Source organism: Rana temporaria, chromosome 4 (genome assembly GCF_905171775.1).
Source record: "Rana temporaria chromosome 4, aRanTem1.1, whole genome shotgun sequence".
Lineage (NCBI taxonomy): Eukaryota > Metazoa > Chordata > Amphibia > Anura > Ranidae > Rana > Rana temporaria.
Window position 1 is genome coordinate 14,967,258 of NC_053492.1, and position 7,620 is coordinate 14,974,877.

Below are 7,620 nucleotides of genomic sequence, written 5' to 3' on the forward strand. Positions count from 1 at the left end.
CGCCCATTCCCCGCTGGGAGTCGGAATCTTGTCTCTACGATTGCACTGTGAGTACGGGGATAAAAAAATAAATACAGGCATACTGTAGCTCGCGCTACTATGCCTCATTTTATGCTAGAAGAAAAAAAAATGTTTTTTTATTAATAGGGTGAACCCCCGCTTTAATATAAAAAGAATATATAATTTTTTTGTGTGTATATATATGTATATATCTCTATCTTTTTTTTTTTTATTATATATTTTATTAATATATATATAAAAAAAAAAAAAATGAGAGAGATATATCTATCTAATAATCAATGAGAATGTCTGCATATATATTTTTTTTATTAAAATATATATACTTTTTTTTTTAGAGAGAGCTATATCTAATTAATGATCAATGGGAATGTCGACATTGGAACACTTCCGCTGGTGACACTAGTACTGTGTATAGAGAACGATTACAGACAATCCTCAATGGTTTTAGGAACCGTATCTATCCACAGAAGGAGCTTGCAGTGGAGTTTAGGAGTGGGGAGAGGATATGATTTTACTTGATTTCACTATAAATGTTTTTTTTTAAGTAAAATCATATCCTCTCCCCACTCCAAAACTCCACTGCAAGCTCCTTCTGTGGCTCCTGTTTCTAAAACCATTGAGGATTGTCTGTAATCGTTCTCTATACACAATACTAATGTGTTCCAATGTCGACATTCCCATTGATCATTAGATATAGCTCTCTAAAAAAAATATATATATTATATATATTTTAATAAAAAAACTATATGCCAACATTCCCATTGATTATTAGATATATCTCTCATTTTATTTGTATATATTCATAAAATATATAATTGAAAAATGAAATAAAATATATATACCGTGTTTCCCCGAAAATAAGCCCGGGTCTTATATTAATTATGCCAACAAAAGACACAGTAGGGCTTATTTTCAGGGTAGGTCTTACCATGTAATGTGCTGTCTTCTCTCCCCCTCTCTCTCCCTGCCTGTCAGGAATCCCCAGTGTGAACTGAGTTAAAATGCTTGTAAAATCCTCTAATCCACTATATTACAGTATTATATAATGTACAATGTGTGTGTTTCTGTAATATAATTGTGCCAAATACATTTGTTATAGAGCCGCTCTGCACTTCTGTTACCCGCCGGAGCTCTCTTCCCCCCAATTATATTACAGAAACACACACATTGCACATTATAAACTACTGTAATATAGTGGATTATAGGATTTTACAAGCATTTTTAACTAGGGCTTATTTTCGGGGTAGGGCTTATATTGCAGCCCTCCTGGAAAATAATGCTAGGTCTTATTTTCAGGGTAGGTCTTATTTTTGGGGAAACAGGGTATATATATGTGTGTGTACTTTTTTTTTTATATAAATAAATATATATATATACACACACACATTTATTTTCTTTTTTTCCAGGGGTTCACTTACTTACCAGCGGGTGTACGATCTGAATGAGTGTTTGGTGTGGCCATCTGTGTTTTGATAATGTTATCGTATTTTATACACTGAACTACACTGAACCCTGTAACAAGGGACAGAAGTGACCCCTGGGGGAATGTGTAACAAAGGACAGATGTGACGCCAGCTGGCAAGGGCAAGTACTACGTGACACGGTGTAATAATGGACAAGAATGGCTCCTGCTGGCAGTAGCGGGTACTACACTGCACCATGTAACAAGGGACAGAAATGACCATGCATCATGTAACGAGCCAAAGCAGTTACCCCTGCTGCACTGTGTAAGAAAGATTGCCTGCTGGCAATAAAAAAAACTAAATGACACTGTAATAATGGACAAAAGTAACCCCTGCTGGAAGTGCAAGGTACTACACCATGTAATTGGGGACAGAAGTAAACCCTGGGCCACTGTGTAACAAAGAACAGGGGTGACACCTGCTGGCATGGGCAGGTACTACATGATACTGTGTAATAATGTACAAGACTTTGACCCCTGCTAGCAGTAGTGGGTACTACACTGCACCATGTAACAAGGGACAGAAGTGACCCCTGGGGCACTGAGTAACAAATGACAGGGGTGACACCTGCTGGCAATGCCAAGTACTACATAACACTAACTATAGACAAGAGTGACCTCTGCTAGCAGTGGCAGGTACTACACTGCACTGTGTAACAAGGGACAATAGTGAGCCCTGCGGCACTGTGTAACAACAAAGAACAGAGGTGACACCTGCTGGTAGTGGCAGGTACTACATTGCACTGTGTAACATTTGACAAGAGTGACTCCTGGGGCATCGTGTAACTAAGAATGGGAGTGACACCTGCTGGTAGTGGCAGGTACTACATGATACTGTGTAATAATGGACAAGACTGACCCCTGCTGGCAGTGGCAGGTACTACACTACAGCATGTAACAAGGGACAGAAATTACCCCTAGGGCACTGTAACAAAGAACAGGGGTGACACCTGCTGGCAATGCCAAGTACTACATGACACTAACAATGGACAAGAGTGACCTCTGCTAGCAGGGACAGGTGCTACACTAAACAACGAGGGACAGGAGTGACCCTTGCTGGCAGCAGGTACAGCATTACACCCTGCACTAAGGGACAGTAGTAGTAACCCCTGCTGGTAGCAGCAGTTATTATGTACACTGTATTGGGGCTGGAATGCCGCAGGCAGCAGTGGATACAGCCCCACACCACATCATGTATAAAGGTGTCAGGAGTGACCCCTGCTGGCAGTAACAGGGACTACACTGCACCATGTAACAATAGACAGGGGGTGAGAATGGCATTAATGGCCATTCTCATACTGCAGGAAGCTTGGAAAATGTCCCACTCATGAAAAACGGGCTAGGCAAAAGTCAGTGGCACCCTAAAAAAAACAAGTGTGTGATGGTTCAGGAGGAGGTGGAGTGCCCCCACAGATTCCTTGCTGTACAGAGTGGGGTGATGGGTAGGATAAGTGACTGGGACTAAACATTGATCTCTGGCACGGTATTGCTGAGGGTTGGTGTGAGATCAGAGCATAGTAAGGGAAGGACGTCATCACTTCTATTCCATACTCTGATAGCAGAGCCCTGTGGTGACAACCTTTTTACATTCTGGACTCACAGTAGACATGTGCAATTCGTTTAGCTCCGATTTTTTTATTTTTTTTTACGAAATTTGATAAATTTGTTAATTCCGAAATTTGGACATTTCGGAAATGCGAAAGCGTGCATTTCGGAAATGCGAAAGCGTGAATTTCGGAAATGCGAAAGCGTGAATTTCGGAAATGCGAAAGCGTGAATTTCGGAAATGCGAAAAAGGTGAATTTCAGAAATGGGAAAACGTGAATTTCGGAAATGGGAAAACGTGAATTTCGGAAATGGGAAAACGTGAATTTCGGAAATGGGAAAACGTGAATTTCGGAAATGGGAAAACGTGAATTTCGGAAATGGGAAAACGTGAATTTCAGAAATGGGAAAAGGTGAATTTCGGAAATGGGAAAAAGGTGAATTTCGGAAATGTGAAAATTGGAAAATTTCGTAAATTTTCTAAATTGCGAATTTTTGAATTTCAGAATTCCCAATTTTCAAAAGTCTGAATTTCAGATTTTTCGAACTTCAGAGTTTTTCGAACTTCTGAAAAAAACTAAAAAACAAACGAAACGAAAATTAACAAATTTATTCGGCAGTGCACGTGTCTACACAGTGGGCCGGATTCAGATACATTGGTGTATCTTTCCGGGTGGCGTAACGTATCTCAGATACGTTACGCCGCCGTAAATTAGGGCGCAAGTTCTGTATTCAGAAAGAACTTGCGCCCTTAGTTACAGCGGCGTAACGTATGTGTGTCGGCGTAAGCCCACCTAATTCAAATGGGGATGATTTATTTATTAAAATTCTTAAAAGTACAAAAAAGTACAAAACGCAGTCAGTTACCCATAGGCCTTGATGCGTCGAGAACAACAATACAGCAACAACCAAAAAAAATGATGTGGGCGTGTTTTATTTAAATTCACTGTGACCCCACGTACGTGACGTATTTTACGAACGGCGCATGCGCCGTTCGTGAAAAAAATCCCAGTGCGCGTGCTCGAAATTACGCCGCAAGTCTTCATTGCTTTAGACGTGAACGTAACTTACGTACAGCCCTATTCGTGAACGACTTACGCAAACGACGTAAAATTTTCAAAACTCGACGTCCATACTTAACATTGGCTACGCCTCATGTAGCAGGGGTAACTATACGCCGAAAAAAGCCCGACGTAAAAAAATGCGCCGGGCGGACCTACGTTTCTGAATCGGCGTATCTACCTAATTAGCATATTCATTGTGTAAATATACGGAAGCGCCACCTAGCGGCCAGCGTAAATATGCAGCCTAAGATACGACGGTGTAAGACACGCCGGTCGGATCTTAGGGAAATCTATGCGTAACTGATGGTGGGAGGGGCCGGCAGGGTGCTGCCTCAGTACTCTAAAGAGCCCTCAGCTTGGATTCAAGCAGTGGGTTGGCTCTTGGGAGGAGTTATGCAAATATCAAATTGCCTCCATTGGTGTATGGCAATCTGGGAGGTGTAGGTGTTCCTAGGCAGGCTGTTATTTGCATGAAGGCCACGCCTCCCCGATTGAAATAACTGAAATACACTTTATGAAATGGGCGGGGCCAGCTACATGGATACAAAGGGCTAGATTCAGGTAGGGGGGACATAAGTTTGTGCGGGCGTAGCGTATGTTATTTACGCTACGCCGCCACAATTTAGAGAGGCAAGTGCAGTATTCACAAAGCACTTGCTCCGTAAGTTGCGGCGGCGTAGCGTAAATCTGCCGGCGTAAGCGGGCCGAATTCAAATTGTCAAGAGGTGGGCGTGTTTTATGCAAATAAAACATGACCCCACGTTAATGACGTTTCTCACGAACGGTGCAGGCGCCGGCCGTGAACGTATCCCAGTGCGCATGCTCCGAATCACGTCGCAAATAGTCAATGCTTTCGACGTGAACGTAATTTACGCAAAGCCCTATTCGCGAACGACGTAAAATTTTCAAAATTCGACGCGGGAACGACGTCCATACTTAACATTGTCTATGCCTCATATAGCAGGAGTAACGTTACGCCGGAAAAAGCCTTACGCAAACGGCGTAAAAAAAATCCACCGGGCGCAAGTACGTTTCTGAATCGGCGGATCCAGCTCATTTGCATATTCTACGCCGAAATCGACGGAAGCGCCACCTAGCGGGCAGCGTAAATATGCAGCCTAAGATACGACGGCGTAAGAGAATTACGCCAGTCGGATCTTAGCTTTTCTGAATACAGGAAGAAGATACGCCGGCGCAGCTTTGAATTTATGCGGCGTATCAATAGAAACGCCGGCGTAAATCATTGCTAAATCTAGCCCAAAGGCTAGTATCTCAGGGGTCTCAAACTGGCGGCCCTCCAGCTGTTGCAGAACTACAAGTCCCATGAGGCATTGCAAGGCTGACAGTTACAAGCATGACACCCAGAGGCATGATGGGATTGTAGGGGCGCCAGTTTGAGACCCCTGCGCTAGATGATGATGGATGACCTCCATGCAGGAAAATGAGGTGGGCTCTGACTTGCTGCGGCTTCGAATGCATGTTGTGAAAAGCTCACAGTGTGCAAGTGAAATCGGAGGAAGCCATTTCAGTCCAGGAGAGGAGGAGCCGGTACAACTGTGCAAGACGGATGGAGGTCAGATTTAAAGAGACCTGAAAACTCACCTTTTCTGTGAAATCCCAAGAACCTCGGAGTTTGGGAAAACATGTGACCTCACAAGGATGCAGTGCTTCTCCCTGCGCGGCCAATCACCAGGCCTCAACATCGGGGGCGGGGTCACAACCTTGAATAAGCTCCCACATAACACTTAGGAAACGTCCCCTATTCTCTGGGCTGAATGAGCAAAGCGATGGGGGTCTATAACTTCTTCCCACCCCGGTCTACTGAAAATGTCAGCCAAATGGCGGGAGAACGGTTGTTCTGGAAAGGTCGTCAGATGATGTCACCCGCACGATGACAGATCACTGTATGGGCCCCACTGCTGGTACCATGTGATCACTGTGGCCAATCATAGCAGATTATATTACATGACAGTTGTACACAATGAAAAGTGTTGATTCATGCCATTTATTGTGTACTATTGTGATAAGCTCTGTTTGGTAGCTGTCAGGGCCAATCCTAACCCATCTGTACCATGTGATTAACCAATCACAAATAATCGCTGAATGGGCGGAACTGAGTTGCTTAGAACTAAGTAAAAAAAAAAGTAAAAATAATGAAAAAAGTAGTGAAAAAAAGTAATGAAAAAAGTAACAAAGTAATGAAAAAAAAAAGTAATGAAAAAAGTAAAAAGTAATGAAAAAAGTAAAAGTAATGAAGAAAAAAAAGTAATGAAAAAAAAAAAGTAATGAAAAAAGTAAAAAGTAGTGAAAAAAAAAAGTAATGAAAAAAGTAAAAAGTAATGAAGAAAAAAAAGTAATGAAAAAAAAAAAAAAGTAATGAAAAAAGTAAAAGTAATGAAAAAAAAAAAGTAAAGGTAAATCGCTGATCGCCGCCATTACTAGTAAAAAAAAAATTATTAATAAAAAATGCCATAAAACTATCCCCTATTATGTAGACGCTATCACTTTTGCGCAAATCAATGTACGCTTATTGCGTTTTTTTTTTTTTTTTACCAAAAATATGTAGAAGAATACGCATCAGCCTAAACTGAGGAAACATTTTTTTTTTTTTATATATATATATATTTTTGGGGGATATTTATTATAGCAAAAAATATTGCATGTTTTTCAAAATTGTCGCTCTATTTTTGTTTATAGCGCAAAAAATAAAAACTGCAGAGGTCATCAAATACCACCAAAAGAAAGCTCTATTTGTGGGGAAAAGAGGACGCCAATTTTGTTTGGGAGCCACGTCGCACGACCGCGCAATTGTCAGTTAAAGCGACACAGTGCCAAATCCCAAAAAGGGGCCTGGTCCTTTACCTTAATATTGGTCCGGGTCTTAAAGGAAATTATTATTGTTTGCCTAAAAATTAATGTCTGCAAGGTAGACAGAATAGTGTAATGATTCTATTAAAAAACGAGTAAATACCTATTAAATTCCTTCATCTATATCACCTCCGGCATTCTAGTTTCTGTTCTCTCATTCACTTCCTGGTTTGCGGCGCTCGTTCATGTAAGAACTGCATTTCCCAGTATGCATTGCGGCACACCCAGTAATTCACACCTCCTTGAAGTCTCTAACACGTAGAGAGCGTCCTGCCACACAGATGTAGTTCCCAGGAGGGGGTGAGCACGTCACTGACCACTGCAGTAAAGCCTCCCTTCACGGTGGTGAGTAACAATCAGACAAGCAGGAAGTGAACAGAACAGAGAAGAAATAGAGCAACTTCTGAGCAAAAACGAGCAGAGGAAGTGAAAAGAGGAATGCCTGCAGGTAAAGGACGCTTATTATGAAACAAATATTTTTCCTTTACAATCCCTTTTAAGTGGTTAAATTAAAAAAAATAAATAAATTGCGATTTGTTTTTTATTACAATTTTCCAAACAATTTTGGCCAAGAAATTGACAGACCCACCATTCCTCTTACTAAATACCTTGGACTGGCTACTTTCCAAAAAGGGGTCATTTGGGTCTTCAACTTCTTCC